General features: G+C 37.2%; 1 protein-coding gene across 1 annotated transcript in view; it reads left to right on the forward strand.

Annotated features, from left to right (window-relative positions):
* The window catches only part of LOC124620192, a 429,599-nt gene that overhangs the window by 152,456 nt on the left and 259,337 nt on the right, over positions 1–17,806 (forward strand). The gene's annotated exons all lie outside the window — the stretch shown is intronic.

The following is a 17,806-nucleotide window of genomic DNA, read 5'->3' on the forward strand; positions in this document are numbered from 1 at the left end:
CAAAGATAAATACTAATCAAATTTCTGAACCCCATCAATATGTTTTTAATAAAGATGACATGTTGAGTTGCAGGTAGGCACAATGGGAAGGCTGTTACACACTGAGCTTCTGGCCAAAGCTGTCTTCAGGAAGAACAACATACCCACTGTTGTATCCTTTTACTAGTACTTGTGAGTGTGAGTGCACCGAGTGTAGTGTCGCCATTTGTGTGTACTTAAATTAACCACCAACTGTATCAGCACAGACTTTCCACTAGAGGCTGCCTGCAGGAAACTTGCATATGGCACAGTTTCCACTGCACTGTCTACCGGCAACTGGCACATATATGTGTGTGGAGCAATGCTTACTCATCTTAACTTTGATCTTTTAGTTTGTACTGCTCACACCAGTTGCTCTGTGTATCATTTATGTTGCACCTTCTGTATCATTTTTTTGGCTTGTTATGTATTCAGAGGTTTATGAATGAAGCCATATTTGTGTTACTTGGATAAGTTTCTTGTATTTCTTGGTTGTTACATAAATGGATTTACATGCACATATGTGGTAACACTAAACTCAGTGCATTCACACTCACATGAACTAGTAGCAGGTTACTTTGCATACATTCACGTGAGCAAACAGACCTCAGCCACATATGACAACTGTCTCTTGGCAGTCTTGCCAGAGCACCCAGAGATAGCCATCATGTGTGATAGAGGAGTGCTTGCTTATGTGAACGTGTGTATGTTTATCTTTCTGAAGGAGGCTTTGACCGGAAGTTCAATGTGTAACAGTCTTTTTGTTGTGCCTGTCTGTAGCTCAGTGTGTCATCTTTATGGTGAATAATAATGTATCCTTTTCATAATATTTGTCATATTTCAACCTGGACTTTCTGTTGTTTGAGTCCACCAAAATATTTGTTATCTATGGCAGTTGTAGCAGAACATGCAACACTTCCTTTGGCACTTTCAGAATTGCCATTCTGTATGGTTGTCAACTGTCTCAGATCAACACAGTTTATTTCCCCTGTCCATCAATTTATGGATCAATTATGCATCAATTTAGCAGTGTGGCCTCAGTTTCCTGAGACTGCAGTCATGTGTGTGTGTGAGTTGCATTTGTGTGAGTGTGTATATGTGTGTTTGTCATCTAATTTTGACAAAGACCTTACAGGTCAAAAGCTATATTTGTGATAGTCTTTTTGTTGTGCCTGTCTGCGACTCAGCATCTCCACTATATGGCGAGTAGCAACTTTCCTTTCCACAATATTGTTGCATTCCTTCTTGGAATGTTCACATAGTATGCAAAAAACTGTGATTTCTCAAACTGGGGAACAATCAAAAATGGGATGCTGCAAGGTTCGGTCTTGGGTCCTCTGCTGTTCCAAATATATATTAATGACTTGCCATTCTATATTCATGAAGATGCAAAGCTGGTACTTTTTGCCGATCATACAAGTATAGCTATCACACCCAACAGACAAGAATTAACTAATGAAATTGTAAACAATGTTTTTCAGAAAATTATTAAGTGGTTCTCTGCAAATAGTCTCTCATTAAATTTTGACAAAACACAGTATATACAGTTCCACACAGTAAATGGAATGACACCATTAATAAATACATACTTCAATCAGAAATTGGTAGATAAGGTAGAATATTCAAAATTTCTAGGTGTACGTATTGATGAGGGGTTGAACTGGGAAAAACACACTGAAGATCTGCTGAAACGTTTGAGTTCAGCTACTTATGCTATTAGGGTCATTGCAAATTTTGGCGATATACATCTCAGTAAATTAGCTTACCATGTCTATTTTCATTCTCTGCTTTTGTATGGCATCATATTCTGGGGTAACTCATCATTGAGTAAAAGAGTGTTCATTGCACAAAAGTGTGTAAACAGAATAATTACTGGAGCTCATCCAAGATCATCCTGCAGACACTTATTTAAAGAGCTAGGGATCTTCACTGTAGCCTCACAATAATTAGATTCACTTACAAAATTTGTTATTAACAATCGGAACAAATCCAAAAGTAATAGCAGTGTACATGCCTACAACACTACGAGAAAGGATGATCTTCACTACTCAAGGTTAAATCTGACTTTGGCTCAGAAAGGGGTAAATTATGCTGCCACAAAAGTCTTCGGTCACTTACCTAATAGCATCAAAAGTCTGACAGATAGCCATATAGCATTTAAAAGAAAATTAAAACAATTTCTTAATGGCAACTCCTTCTACTCATTAGATGAATTTTTGGATATAGTAAGTGGGTAATTCCCCCCCTCCCCCCAAAATAGATAAATAAATAAATAAAAATAATTAAGTACCATGTAATATTTTGTGTAATGTAATATCTTGGATAGACACCTTTTATTAAGCTGACATGTTCCACATCATTATGAAGTGTCATATTCATGACCTATGGAACAAGTGCTAATCTAATCTAATCTGGATCTTTCCATTGTTTAATTTACGTATGAGTATATCCCAAACTGCATGAAATTGGTTTAATTGAGCCTTAGCCCTCTGTCTAATTTCAACTCCAATTCTGAAAAAAAGAGAGAGAGAAAAGAAAAAAAAATGTTTGTCTTGTCTAGTTGTGGCACATGAGGAAAGTCTATTTTCTAACAATCTCATCACTGGCCAGCAATGGTGTCTAAAGATTTTACTGATTAATAACGCTTTGCCATAAGTCAACTGCAAAAAGGAGAAAACCAGTTCTGAAGGGACTCTTTTTATTTGTGTCAATTTTAGGACCACAGTGTCTATTGAATTTGTTTTTTTTTCTGTTTTGATGTTTCGGGCAATAAAAAAGGAGAGAGTAAAAGACAGAGAGGAAGAGGGAGAGGAGATAATAATGAAATTGATACCTGAGAATTATTTTCTGGATCACTGACTCAATAGGAGAAAGTGCAGATAGTGAGCTCTGCTACAAAAGTTGGCAGCTGAAAAATCAGAGAAAATATCTACATCTGCATCCATACTCTGCAAACCACTATGTGGTTTGTGGCAGAGATTACTTCCTATTGTACCAGTCATTAGGGCTTCTTCCTATTCCATTTATATTAGGAGAGTGGGAAAAATGAATGTTTAAATGCTCTGTGCATGCTCTAATTAGTCTGATCTTGCCCCCACAATCCCTATGCAAGTATCACATATGGGATTGTAGTATATTCCTGGAGTCATGACTTACATCTTGTTCTTGAAACTTTGTAAGCAGGCTTGATAGGGATTTGTTTGATAGGGATTTCATTGTGGCCAGGAGCTTTGTTCAGTTTTAACAATTTCAATTGTTTCTCAACATCACCGAGACTAAAATCTATATCACTCATCTTTGCAGCAGCGTGAGAATTAAATTGGGGCAAGACTCATGGGTTTTTCTTTTTAAAGGAACACTTGAAGATAGAGTTCAGCATTTGTGCTCTTGCTTTGCTACCCTTCCTGTCTCGTTCTGAGCCCTCTACTCACTTTAGAACCATAACAAGTACCAAAATATAATTAAAACTTTTTTAATTAATCCAGTTTTATGAAGTTACTGTGTGTGTGTATTGGAGATTATAGGCTTCCAGATATTAAGATCATTAAGTAGAGAGCAGAGAACCAGTAAAAAGTATTTTGTATGTAACTTATTTCTTGTCATTTGTTGCAAGTTATTCTTGTTCTTGGCACAATCATCATAGGTTAATGATGCCTTCATGCTAAAGGTGTAAAGAGGTGTCCAGATTATATTTACGTATACATTAAGTCAATAACATCATGAAGCAGTAACATATTTTCTCTTCAAAATTATTTTATTTCATACTATGCAGGTTTCAACAATTAACACACTTCTTAACAAGAACTGCCAACTTCCAATTGTCTCTTGCAATAATATAGCACACACTTCAAGTGAACAAGATCAGCGATATAACAGTCTTGATGCAAAATCAAAGAATGGAAAATCCAGAATGGGATAATGACAATAATATGAAAAGGACAGATTGCTACTTGCCACATGTTGGAGATGCTGAGTCACAGACAGGCACAACAAAATGACTGCTGAACAAGTAGGCTTCTGGTGAAAAGGTCTTCTTCTGAATTAGATGACACTGATATATACATTCTCACTAACACAGCTCACATGCACATGACCATTGTCTCTGGCTGTGGAGGCCAGACTTTCAGTACAAACATATGTTCATATGATCAATACAATCGATATCCTTGGGCAAAGAATTATGTTGAGTAATATTTAATGAAAGTGCAAAGAAATACAGTCTGCTGTTGATTTTATCTTTTTGAAAAAAAAAATAATAATAATAATGGAAAAAATAAGTACGATTGTAATACTAAATCCAATTCTTGCTTCTCAAATGAGCAAAACTGTAAAATAGATTAGAAAAAGAAAAATAATTATGTTTCTCAGGAAATGGTTAATTTTATTTCAGCATTATGCTTCATCAGTGTACATTTGTATCAAAACTATAGAAAATATACAATTTACAATTTTGATTCCTTTGTATCATGTTCTGAAGAGCTGTGTTGAACAGTTTCATTATATTCTCCATGAATGCCTGGGCCCTAACTTTGGTACCACTGAAAATCTATCCATATGACCTGAATTTCTTTGGTTTTTGTGTGAGATCTTTTTAAAATATTCTGTTACAGTAGTCATAGAGTGCTTCATGGGCTGCTCTTTTGACAACCAAACAGATTACATTCTGCATCTTTCTATCTATTGCCTCATGCTTTGTTTTACACCTGTTACTCAGTAGTCTCTCTTTCTTTAGAAGTTTTTTTACTGTGACTGTATACCATGGAGGGTCCCTCCCATCAGGAATTGTTCTACTAGGTACATGTAGATTAGGTCATGATCATCTGTTCTTTCAAACCTTATTCATTACTATTCTGCATGCACTTCTTCAGAATCAGTGTTTCAAATTCATTGTGTGTGGTAATCATTGTTGCTACAACTGTCTCATAGTCATTGACACCAGTTTCTATGAAGACATTCTCCTAGGGCTTACATCTGTCTGTTACCATTAGATTCAGTATATTTTCATAACGAGTGGGCTTCCAAACTATTTATTCTATGTAGTTCCCAGAGGAGGCATCTGTTAAGATTTTGTAGGAGGTCTTGTCATGCCCACCACTTACAAAACTTTAATTTTTTTCAGTCGATTGTTAGACTATTGAAGTCACCTCTAATAATGACAATATGATTAGGGAACTCAATATACTAGTGAATTTAGGTTAACTCTTGAGTTTTCAGTTACCTCAGATGGTAAGTCTGATGGCTGATAGAAGGATCTGATTATAATTGTGAGCTCATCTTTGATGCTGAGTCTTGCCCAAACAGGCTAACAAGCAACTTCAGCAGCTGTCTTGGTGTATTTGAGTTTCTTTTCAATTGCAACAAGTAACCATCTCCACTTACCATTAGCCTAGTGTTTTGACATACACAAAAATGTTCTCCAAAAATCTAAATCCTATCAATTTTATGGTTTAGTCAGCTTTCTGTATATAATATTAGTGACTTCCATTGCTTTTTAGGAGCACTTCAAACTCTGAAATTGTGTTGTGAATGCTTTGGGAAGTAATCACTAGGATTTTAATACTCTAGCCAGTAGGGGGCAATTCTTTGGATTTTATACTGACGCATTTGGGTCTCCTACACCTCTCATTACATGGACTGGATGGAGAGTCCCAAAATCTAAGAAACCCTTATGTGCACCCCACACACATTCAGCTACCTAGGAAGCGACGTTTGATGTGTTTTCATAACATTGTCTAGCGTTGTAATGAAAACAGTTTGTATTATTTCACTCTCAAAAAAAAGTTTTTTTAACTGTCAGTTTAGTGATCATTTAAAAAAAATCAGGTAATTCTAAAAAAAATGAACTTGACTGTTTTTGTCAGTGCAAAATAAAATGCTGTCAAAATTTTCCTAAGACAAAAACAGAGAGAAAAAAAAGAGAGACAACATGCACTGAAAGAAATTATCTGACTTGGACAGAAATCAGTAAATATGATGTACACGTACAAACAAACAAATAATTACAATTTTGGAAAACCTACTGCTTTCCGGGGTCTCTCCAGACACATATCCATTAGTTATTGGGGCTCAATTTGAAGTGGGACCATCAGAAAATTTCCCACTACTATTAAATTTCTGAGATACTAACAATATTTCTAAGAGTTTACAAAGCAAAAGAGTTTACAAACTTTCTTGACACAAAAAGAATCTTTACTAATTTCTATCATTATTTTATAAATGAGTCCAGAATTACATTTTAATAATTAGCATTAGATTGTGCAATTAATAATATGAATTTTAAGCATACCAGAAATTTCATAATTTCAATTATTTTTAAAAGAAGAGTGTTTTGAACTGTACATAAATAGTACTAACAAATTAATTTCTGTATACTTATTTTAGCCACAAATATAATACATCATACAGAAAATCATTTTAAGTTCATTCAGTTAGACAGCTGATATAATGTTTACCTATACAAGAATCAATAGTGTACATGGTATTGGTTATTTCTATATGAAAAGAAAGGTAATGTTAGAGGAGGGCGACTATTGTAACTTCAACATCGAATGAAGTGGGTGTCTTACCCGAAACCCAGGCAAATGAAACTATATGGTTCCAGAGACATTTTGAAATCTCAAACATCTATAATGTATATATGCAGACTGAAGCAATGAATGAAAACTTGCACCTAGCCCAGGATTCAAACACGGGCCTCTGGCTCACTAGACAGATGCGCTAACCACTGCGTCACACTGGCACAGCAGCTTTGCACAACTGCTTAGATTACCCTAGTGCGCCTCCCTCCTCACTCCAAAATTCATTCATTCCTCAGCCCACTGGTATTCCCCCTAAACTCAAACAACATTGCAGAGACTGTCCAACCATATTGGAATAGTACCTTGCCATCAAACAAAATGGCTCTCCAACTGTATTGAAGCCTCTGCAATGCTGTTTGAGTTCATGGAGAATACCAGTGGGCTGAGGCATAAGTGGAATTAAGGAGAAAGGTGTGCTAGTGTAGTCTGTGCAGTTGTGGAAAACCACTATTTCTGTGTGACGTAGTGGTTAGTGCATCTGCCTAGTGAGAAGGAGACCAGGTCTTGAATCCCTGTGGTGGTCCAAATTTTCATTTGCCACTTCAGTGTGCATATGTACATCATAGATGTTTGAGATGTGAAAAGGTCTTGGAACCATGCAGTTTCATTTGATTTAAGGTACTTATGCCTGCATTTCAGGAAAAAACCTCCTTTTCATTCAATGCTGAGGTGGGCTGAGCTGTAGATGGGAATTTGGAATCAGGAGGGATATGTGCTAGTGTAGTCCATGTGGTTGTGCAAAGCCACTACGCTAGGTTGATGCAGCTGTTAGCATATCTGTCTAGCAAGCAGGAGGTCCAGGTTTGAATCCTGGTCTTGGTACAAATTTTCATTCATTGCTTCAGTGTGCATATATACATCATAGATGTTTGAATCTTGAAGAGGTCTCTGGTACTCTAAAGTTTAATTTGATCAATAAAAGTTATTATTGGGAATCAAAGAACAGTGGCTGCACAACACCCTGTAGTTCATCTTTTTATGCTGTTCGCAGTTTATGAGCCAGAGCAAATGAACTTAAGTTGGCCACAGCACTTCTTCAGTCCACATGGAAGGAAAAAAAAAACAAAATATCAGGTCAATCTTTATGAAAATATAAATGAATTATATAAAAATTATAGTGCATTAGAATACAGATTGTATTAACTTAATATTTATACTGAATTACAAAAATGTAGCAAAATTTGACATTACTTGTAGTAGCATAGGGAGTAAGGGTATCAGTATCAAGAATTTTGTGACACAATAAGTAGATGACTGATCTAATTCAAATTTTTTCCTCTTGTAACTGTAGCTGCAGTTTTTTGATTCTTACAAGGGGATCCAGACATTCTCATTGGCAAGAGGGCTCTCGCATCCTCATCATCTGAATTAAGGACTTGGTCATCAGTGGACAAGTTTAGTGTGCATAAATTTTCTGTATCCAAAAGTCTCTTTATGATTTGAAAACATTCTAAGAGTTGGTGATGCCATTGTGCTCATTATGGTATTCATTCATTTCATTATCCTTCCACAGACAATAAATATTGTATGGATATTGTCCAGATATACATGTAAATATTACACAAAATCACTACTAGGAAACTGAATGTACAATTATATACTTAAATTAATATAGATAGCACGTAAAGACATAAAATAATGCAAGGTGATAGATTACACAGTAATGCAAATTTACACAGGGTTTATTTGATGCTGAGGTGCTATTCCAATACTGACGGAGAGCTTTGGTAATGCTGTGACATTATTAGTAAGTAATTCTAAACCAAAGCTTCATATGGACAGAAGCTCTATTCCGAATGATTCCCAAGATAGAACACATTTAGTATCACTTTTATACATTTTTCTTGAATAACTCAAAAACTGCAACCAGCAGTGAAAATGTGTTGCAGCATAAACTTAAACTACATTAATTTCTCACAAAAATGGTCCTATTCATTTTTTTTCTCTGGAATTAACAGTTTGTGCAAAGAGGGTGTGAGAGTATTGGAAATGTCACATGACATGTATACTCTGTAGCTTAGGCCAATTTGAGCTAGTTTCCAGACTTGATAGATAACAAGTGTCCTGTATCAAACTGTTTATCTCAATTTCCTCTACACAGTTGTGGTATATTGTAAACAATGACAATGTCTGAATACTACAGAAAATAAATAACAATGTACATTAACTGCATTCTATCTCAGAAGCCTTTCAGAATAAGACAGTTGTTCATATGAAGTTTTCTGTTCAGAATCACTAATACCGTCACCTGTCAAAGCATGCACCTTTCCTCCTGACTCACCCTGAATGCACATGTGCTTCTGTTTCTAAAAATCATATCCGTTCTCCATAGAACTTTACTTATATTCTCATCAGTCAGCAATTCCTTTCATACAGCAATGATTGAGTAAACATTTTATATCAGACAATAGATGTCTCTTAGATATGAAAATTTAATGATAATGTTAAGGGGCAGAAGACTATATTTTCAGTTGTGGTTTGATACAAACATTATAAGAAATGTGATTTTATCTCTCAGCAAAATATTGTATCATGTTAAAATGGCAAAATGTGTGTAGCAATGAGCAAGAAATTACAGAATTTGGCCCAAAGTCAGCTGTATACAAAAAAAGCTAATAAAATGCTTCCTTTTATGACATGGCAAGCAAGTCAAAACTGTTTTGGAAGAAAAATGCTAAAAATTCATGATTTTGAACTACTAATGTGGAAAGATTTAGACTTGCCAGTCATGTAATACTTATATACCTTCAGAATTTCTTTTCTGTTTTTGATATAGGCAGTTCAGAACAACAAAAGCCTAATGAAGAAAAACAGCAAAATTATGTGGTCAGTGTTATATATTTGTGTCAGTCAAAGATACTACTGAATTTTGAAAGTCGACAGTAGTTCTCTGGGGTACCAATGGTAGCAATGGTACACTATTGTTCCAATGATACAGTATTGTTCCAGTATCCTATATTGTCCAATAAAGGTCTAAGGAAACTGAGATGCTGTAGTAAATGTTGCTGATACCTTTCGAGCTAACCACCAACCCCACAACAGAGTGCCATGGGTTGCCACCTGCCAAGGTTGTAGCAACTCAACCGCAGCACACACACATGGAGCAGCCATTGCGGTATCTGGTAGTGCCTCAGCTGCTTAATACAGTGCTACCATTGCTGGCAATAGCTCGCCTCCATGGGCCATGAGACATTATCACCATTTCTCGGTATTCTTCCACCAGACAGTTTTACAGTCCACCAGACAGTTTTATAGGATGCCACCTAGCCATTTGACACTCAGTCAATATCTGTAGTTCACAGCTACAGTTCTATGGGCCAAGATCTGACCATGCAAGTGGTCACAATCACAGTTTGACTCATCAGAGTGCAGTGCACACCAGTTGAAGTGTATGGCCTCCCACACTGCATCCAAACCACTGAATATTCAGAGTGCTTCAGCTGTGGACGACACCCACATATGGATCTTTCCAGGCCATGCCAGTACTACCTGTTTTAGAATGGACAGTGGCTAAGTTAGCATAATGGAGTGGCTCATGATTTGAGAAATTATCAGGGTGTTTGGTGCCAACTCTTATCAGATCAGTAATTGCTTAATATACTGTATAATAAAGTTCTGTTCTTATTTTGGGGCTACATGGGCACATCTACTCATTGTAGTATGCACCTCCCACAGTGGGACTCAACAATGGCACTGAGGTTATAACTTGATTTCTGTAATGCTCTCATCTCATCAGTGGTGATGAGGATACACTTTTTAGTGACGACTGTTTTGGTTCCAGGGCTTCATTCCCTATGTGTGTGTGTGTGTGTGTGTGTGTGTGTGTGTGTGTGTGTGTGTGTGTGTGTGCATGTGCATGTGTTTGTGTGCTCCATGCAGTATTATTTTTCATCATTCTGATCCACCAGTAGTTGTTGCCTGTTTCTTTTGGCTTGCTTGGATTTGTGCATCCCCTCCTTACTTCTGTGGAGTTGTGGCTAGTTGTTTTCACTAGCTATTGCTTGTGAATCACCTGTGGTGATTGTATCTGTTGTGCTTTCCAATTAAGAAAATGCAGATTTCAGTAAGGGACATTGCTTTGTGCGCATTAGCTATTTTCTACTATTTGCTCTTAAGTCAGAGTGTTTGGCTCTTCATTTGCATGGGCACAATTTTTGCTTTATCGTGTTACATGATTACATGCCATATTATTACTAATTGTGCCTTTTTCCTGTCTAGTGGTGGTGTGCATTATTTAATTTCTATGATATTTTGCTGAGTTATCTGCTTGCATTGTTCCCATTCTGCTACTGTTGCTTCACTGTAAATATTGAGAAACATTTTAATCTGTGTGGTGCCTTGATGCAATATGTACATTTTTTCCATTTCAGTGGGCTGTGTGGGACATGGATTACTATATGTTCTCTTTGCTATTCCTTTGTGATTTGGAGGTGGTAAACGAGTTGTTTTGTCACTGGTAGCTGCTGATGGCTCAACGTTAGTTAACTTTCAGATTGTATTTTTGTGTGGATTGATAGAATGTGCAATGATTTTGGTTGTGCAGTTGTAGTTCTTGGGCATTATGTGTCTCAGTAGTTATGCCAGAAGATCACTGTCAGTTGTGCTGATTTGTATCTTTTGCTCATTTCTCATGGCTTATTCAGTACCAGACCTATCACAAACTCAGATTGTGTAGCCACAGGGCAGCCAATACAGCAGTTCCTCCATACCTTTATTTATTTGGTCCATTGTGCAGTGGGCTCTGTCATCACAGCATCTGCCTCCAGTTCAGCACTTACAGTTTACCTCTGGACTTCTCTTCTGGCAGCTTGCACGTATTGATGACACATCAGGCCAAGACCCTCTGGGGTGTGATGATGCCTTGGTGTCATGGCCTGCCCTCCTTGTGTGGCTGACACACAGCCTCCAGGGCACTGCTTTTCCCATTGAGTGTCTTTTGGTCTCCTCTGGTAGCTCAGCCTCCTGCACTGCCCCTTTGGGTCCAGCCCCTCCACCAGAACTGGCACCTGCAACAACCTGGTGCCTCTACTGGCTGTGGCACCTCCATTGGCCCAGCACTTCTTCAGGTTCCAGTGCCACTAGTGCCTCTTTGAGGTTGCAGCACCTCTGAAGCCCTCACCACCAACCCTTATGTAACTAGCCCCCACAATACCGTCCTCCATCTGACCCTCTCTTTGTCCTTTGCCCTTGGCTCCTGCCTCCTTTGTGTCCTCCACTTGCAGTCAATGAGAGCTACACTACATTCTCTGTTGACTCTGTTGATCACACCTTGTGTCCTTGAAACACACTGCCTTTTGTTCAGCCATTGTCCTTGAGGCACACTGCCTTTTGTTCAGCCATCCTTTTGCCTTTTGCCGACTTTCAGGCCACATCCTCAGAATGCTGCTTCCTCTCCTGGGCTTCTTCTCCGAGGAGTATGGGCCATGCTTGCCTTATGCACTTAGTTTGTCCCCCAACAGATACCTATACAGCGTGAATATCCTGGTTGCTGGCCCTGAACATTTTCAGTTGTGGATGTCTCTGGTACTCCTACTCTCCACGGAGTGCCTTCCTTACCTCTCTGGGGCACACTACATGAAACTTCCATTGGATGTCCCTGGCACTCCTGTTCTGAAAATATGGCTGCAAGTCAGCCCCACCAGGTCATGCCATCTTTTGCATTGTGGGTGCCATTTTCTCGAAAATGACCAGACTTGGTTCTTGTTTTCAGGTTTGCTTCTTCCCAACAAAACCACCATTTCCTCATTTGCCCTATCCTTAGAAGGCACCTATTTTACAGCCACTGACTACGCAGCAAATTAGCTCCATCACCTGTTCTATAGGGAAGGGGGACGTAGTAACTGTGGCTAATCTTTTGATCCAGCCACCACTGACTCAGCAGATTGCTGCAAGTTGTCACCAGCCAAGGTGTCTGCAGCTCAACCTCAGTACATCACAATTGCAGCAGCTGTTGCACTATCTGGTGGCACCAATGCTGCCATCAAAAACAGTTGCTTACCCTCATGTGTCACATGACATTATTACATTATATGGCATTCTTCTTCCAGACAGATTTATAGGATATTGTCCAGCCACTCAGCAGTCTTTTAACGTGTGGAGTTCATGTTTACAGTTCTCTGGGCCAGTAGCTAAGAGTGCATTTGGTCCCACTAACAACAGTTTTATTTCTCCTAAAACAGCACATGCCATTCGGAGCATACATCCTCATGTACCATGCCCAGACAGCTGAGCTTTCATGAGTGCTTCAACTATGGACCACACCCACATATAGACTTTTCTGGGCTATGTCAGTGCTAGCTGATTGATTTAGGACGGACAGTGTATTTAACTGAGTGCCTATGTTAGCATAATGGTATGGCACAGACATTCAAGAAACTGTCACTTTGCTTGGTGTCAACTTTTATCATATCAGGAGATCTTTAGTGATATTACTGCAGAAGTTGCTTCCTGTTACTTAAGGTACTGTGTAATAAAGTTATGTTGTTGTTTTGGGCTACATGGGCACATCTGTTTCCTATTGCATGCATGATATTACTGCGGAAGTTGCTTCCTGTTACTTAAGGTACTGTGTAATAAAGTTATGTTGTTGTTTTGGGCTACATGGGCACATCTGTTTCCTATTGCATGCATCTCCCACAGTGGGATTCAGAAGAGGCGTTTTATGTTCATGATTACTTCTGTTTTAGCATCATAGCCAGGCTCAAATCAGATCTATATGTAAAATTTGGTGGTGAACTTTATTATTATGCACTGAGCAAAAGGGAAGAGTAAAAAATGCATGAATGGCAAATTTGTCTAAATCAAAAGAGGAAAGCATTTTCAGTGAGATACAAACAGTCTGAAAAGAAATATAGCTATTAATAGAGTGAAACAAATCTTGAATCAGGCATGAGAAATAGAATTAATGAACATGTGAAATGAAATGTTGTTTCATCAGCATTAAAAGCTTTCTAGATTGTAACCACATAGAATAAAACAAAACTGTATTTACCAGCCAATGATAATGGCAGATTATAAAATTATAAATAATGGTTGCTGCACAGAAAGGGAACCTTATGGAGCCCAACATTCAATAATGGAAGGTGTTTCAGAGGACCCATTTCATACTGTAAAAACTTTTTTAAAAATTAAATGTGTTGCTTGTGTCATAGATCCATAGTGAGGAGATTCCCAATGTAGTGAAACATGGCAGGAAAATGTAATATGCTTAATGTGTTTGTTTGAATGACCATGAGCTTATGTGCTTATGCTGGAAAATGTAAAACTACAGTACTGTTTGTCTTTTGAAGCTTATAAAAGTGAGCTGAAATGGAAAAAAACACAAATACGACCAAAGAATAAGCAATTTCATAAAAGCCAAAAAATTGCAAAAAGTGAATGTGCAGCCATGTTTCTTTCGACTTCAGCTTCTGCTAACACTGACAGAAAAACTAGTGGAATTCAGAACATGTAAACATGAGGCAAAAGACCCATGACCACTTAAGATGCTTTATAAATAAAAACAAAATGTGTCTGGTGAAAACAACTCTTAAATTGTGGTAAGCTTGCGATGGTGAAGCCGGTAATAATTCATCTGGATATCTCTGTGCACATTTTGACCACACCATTATGGAGGATGCAATAAACAAGGAAGCCACCAAAATTCATTTTAAGAAAAATTTCAGTCATTATCTTGCAACCTTCAGAAATTGTGTTTCAGTGCTAATCTGCAAATCATTTACGAGTTAATAACAGCCAAATACCAGTCAAAGCTAAGGAAGTAAATGTAATCTTTTAGAGCAAAGGGCCCTAGTGCATCCAGAGAGGAACATGGAGAATGAATTGATTCAGTGGAAATTGTAATAAATTTCATAATGAAGCCTGAGAGAAACAGTGCAGTTATATATCAGTAAAAATGTCAAGTTTTGATAAAACCCTAGAGTATTAATTAAAGTATAAATGAAATGGAACAAAAAGCGCACTGAAACCAAAATGGTGGTAATAACAAAAGAGAGACTGTTGTGATGAGAGAAGATAGAAAATATAATGAAATAAATTCTGTTCTTATTTCTGTCTTACATATGTATATTTTTATTTGCCGAACCTGCTGCTGACAGCTGAGCATATGGAAAGAAAGCTTGATGATGTCTATTTGACTGCTTGCTCTGTGTGTGTGTGTGTGTGTGTGTGTGTGTGTGTGTGTGTGTGTGTGTGTGTGTTCATGCATGTGTACTTTTCTATGTTATTTTGTTATTAAAATACCTTGAATGAAACTAATACACCTTTCACAATTCTCAGCTATTAAGATTGACAATCAACTGCTCATTAGCATGCTGGGTCACTGCCTCTCCACAGCTTTGATGTACTTGGTAAATGTTTTTTAATTATTTTTGTTTTACAATCAACACCATTAAACTGTATTTTTGGTCTCAAGATCTGTAGCTGCCTGCACCACTTGGTAAATGTTTTTTAATTATTTTTGTTTTACAATCAACACCATTAAACTGTATTTTTGGTCTCAAGATTTGTAGCTGCCTGCACCACAGACCACCAGATCATGAAGTGTAAATACCACTGGCCTTCTATGAACCTGTTGGCTCTACCTCAAGATTTTACGGGATATCGATTACTTGTCTATGTACTATGGATTTTTCAAATTTTCTCCTTGAAAAAAGAATTTATGGCAGTTGTTGAGCAGTATAAAGATGTCAACTTGAATGTGATTAGTGGCAGTATTTATGATGATAATCTGGCCTTATACTCTGGTAAAATAATAGTTAATTGGTACACATTTTAAAGGTGTTCATAAAATGAAAAAAGTCATTTAAAAATGCTCATTTATTCAGACCATAACCTAATGAGAGGATTAAAATGTTTATTCCCTTTCTTTATTTGCAATCTTTAAGCTTTAAATAGAACCCTTCAAACTATTGTAAGACTGTCTCTTGGAGGCAAACAGCTGTTTTTATCAAACAGTAATTTCAAGATCATGGTTATTCTTTTCAGTCAATAATTTTCTTGTCCCATACTCTGTATTCAATTTGACCTTTTGAAAGTGAATAGAACACCAAACAGTATTTCACCATGTGACATTTCTGTCTTGACTATGCTCTGCAGAAAATGTTGCATTTGTATATCCCTTGCTGCTGTATGTTGTGTGGCAATGGTATTTTTGTCATTTTCATCTGGAAGCAATATAGCAACAGTAGACGACAGTAAACTCATTACACAAATTTCAAGGTTTATGTGACATTACTTGTGCTGCTTGTTCTATGGTTTAAATTTCATTCATTTTTCTGGAGTCCAAACAGCCACTAGTATATTGATTTCATATCATCAATTAATGATGGAATCAGTGAAACAATTTTGACAGCACCCAAACAGTATCAGCTATCAGTTTCCAACATCCAAAATGTTATCACAGTTTGTCCATTGCTTAGACACCAAAACTGAAATAAATATAATCTTCAAACCACTTTGTCACACAGTCAACATGAGAAATGTTCTCAGTTAACTAAGCCACAATAGCTACACTTGACTTGTAGGCTAAAGTGACTGCCTGGGAACCATCTGCATTACATGAGTCAATACTTATTTATATTAAAACAAGTCCTCAGTTCATTTCTTGATGTACCTGCAAATATTTAATTGTAGTTTTACTGTGGAGAAAGTTGCTACTGTTTAAAATGAGTCTCTGGTGTATGCAATACTCACTGGAAGATGAGAATTAGTACATTTGTTCATTATAGGTATTAATTCAGAACAAGGCAGATAATATGACAGCCATAATTTTGAGAGAAGAAGAGGGTGGTAAACTTCAGGAGACTTCACTTCAAAAGAAGAATGCCTCTTCTGCTCTTTCTTATCACCACTGGCATGAGTTTACATTAAGGTAAATGTTTACATCAAATATAATAATCTTAAGAAATGAAGTTCAAATCAGGGAACACATGCAAAGTGCCAATATTCATAGTATCAGAATTTACAATGAGTGGCACTTCTATTATTCATATTAACTGAATGATGTAAAAACGAAATGTTTGCTAAGTACATGAGGTAGCTGTTCAAAGACTCAATCTCTCCATTATGAGACACAACCAAGGCAATATTGGAACAGGTTCATTTATTTATTACCTGCACTTTGGTTCATGGACAGTGAAGCATACTTCATGATGTCTGATATCTTAAATCTGAGGTTATAGTGTGTTTAGTGTCCACCTGCTTAGCTGGGAGGTAATGTGCTTGCCTCCCATGCACTGGGCCCAGGTTTGATTCCCAGCCGGGTTGGAGCTTTTCTCCACTCATGGACTGGGTGTTGTGAAGTCCTCATCATCATTTCATCCTCATCATTGGTCACAAGTCATCCAATGTGGCGCTGACTGAAATAAGACTTGCACTTGGTGGCCGATCCCAAATGGGACCTCCCGGCCAACCTTGCCATATGATCATTTCATTTTTTTTTTTTTATAGTGTATTTAGTAACCTTTGCACATTCTGTTTCAAATGTTTAAAGAAACTCATGTATACAAGTATACAACATGCTGGAGTTGTCAATTTAATTTGTAAGTTGTAGATGTGACTTTCCAACATCAGAGACTGAAACAGCCACCAAAAAGTATCAGGTAGCATCTGTATTCCATGGTAGGGCAGCTATCAATGCATCTGATTCCTGACATCAAGTTAATTAAATGATTGGACAGACACAAGCCAGCCAACAAACATTTATTTCATTCTGTGCTATGAGTCACAAAACTGAATCAGGATTTTCCCAGGGGGACAATCACCAGGCCTGACACAAGTCGGCATTTGAATATTAGGGGGCCTGCCAAAAAGTGTATAAGGGTAGATTTTGAGTTTCCATGAATGTTGAAAAACATAAAGGTTAATAGAATTATTGAGCAGAAACCATAAATTTAGAGTGGAAATCATTAACAGGCTAAATGTCAAAAACTGATTCTGAGTTAATCAATCCTGTTTGTTTTGACAAAAATATTTTAATGAAAAAATCCGAACAATATTTTTTATTTGTTGTGCACAGTAAGAGTGATGCAATTATTGCAAAAATGTTTTGAAGTTTCCTTCATTTTATCAATGAAAATAAATATATTATTCCAAAGAATTCAGAAAGTGCTAAATGCCATACAGTTATCAGCAAAAATGAGATATGTGCCAATGAAAGAAACCTCAAGCATTTACCATATCAGTTTTTTTAATACCAAAAATTTTACAGA

Source organism: Schistocerca americana, chromosome 6, assembly GCF_021461395.2.
Source record: "Schistocerca americana isolate TAMUIC-IGC-003095 chromosome 6, iqSchAmer2.1, whole genome shotgun sequence".
Classification (NCBI taxonomy): domain Eukaryota; kingdom Metazoa; phylum Arthropoda; class Insecta; order Orthoptera; family Acrididae; genus Schistocerca; species Schistocerca americana.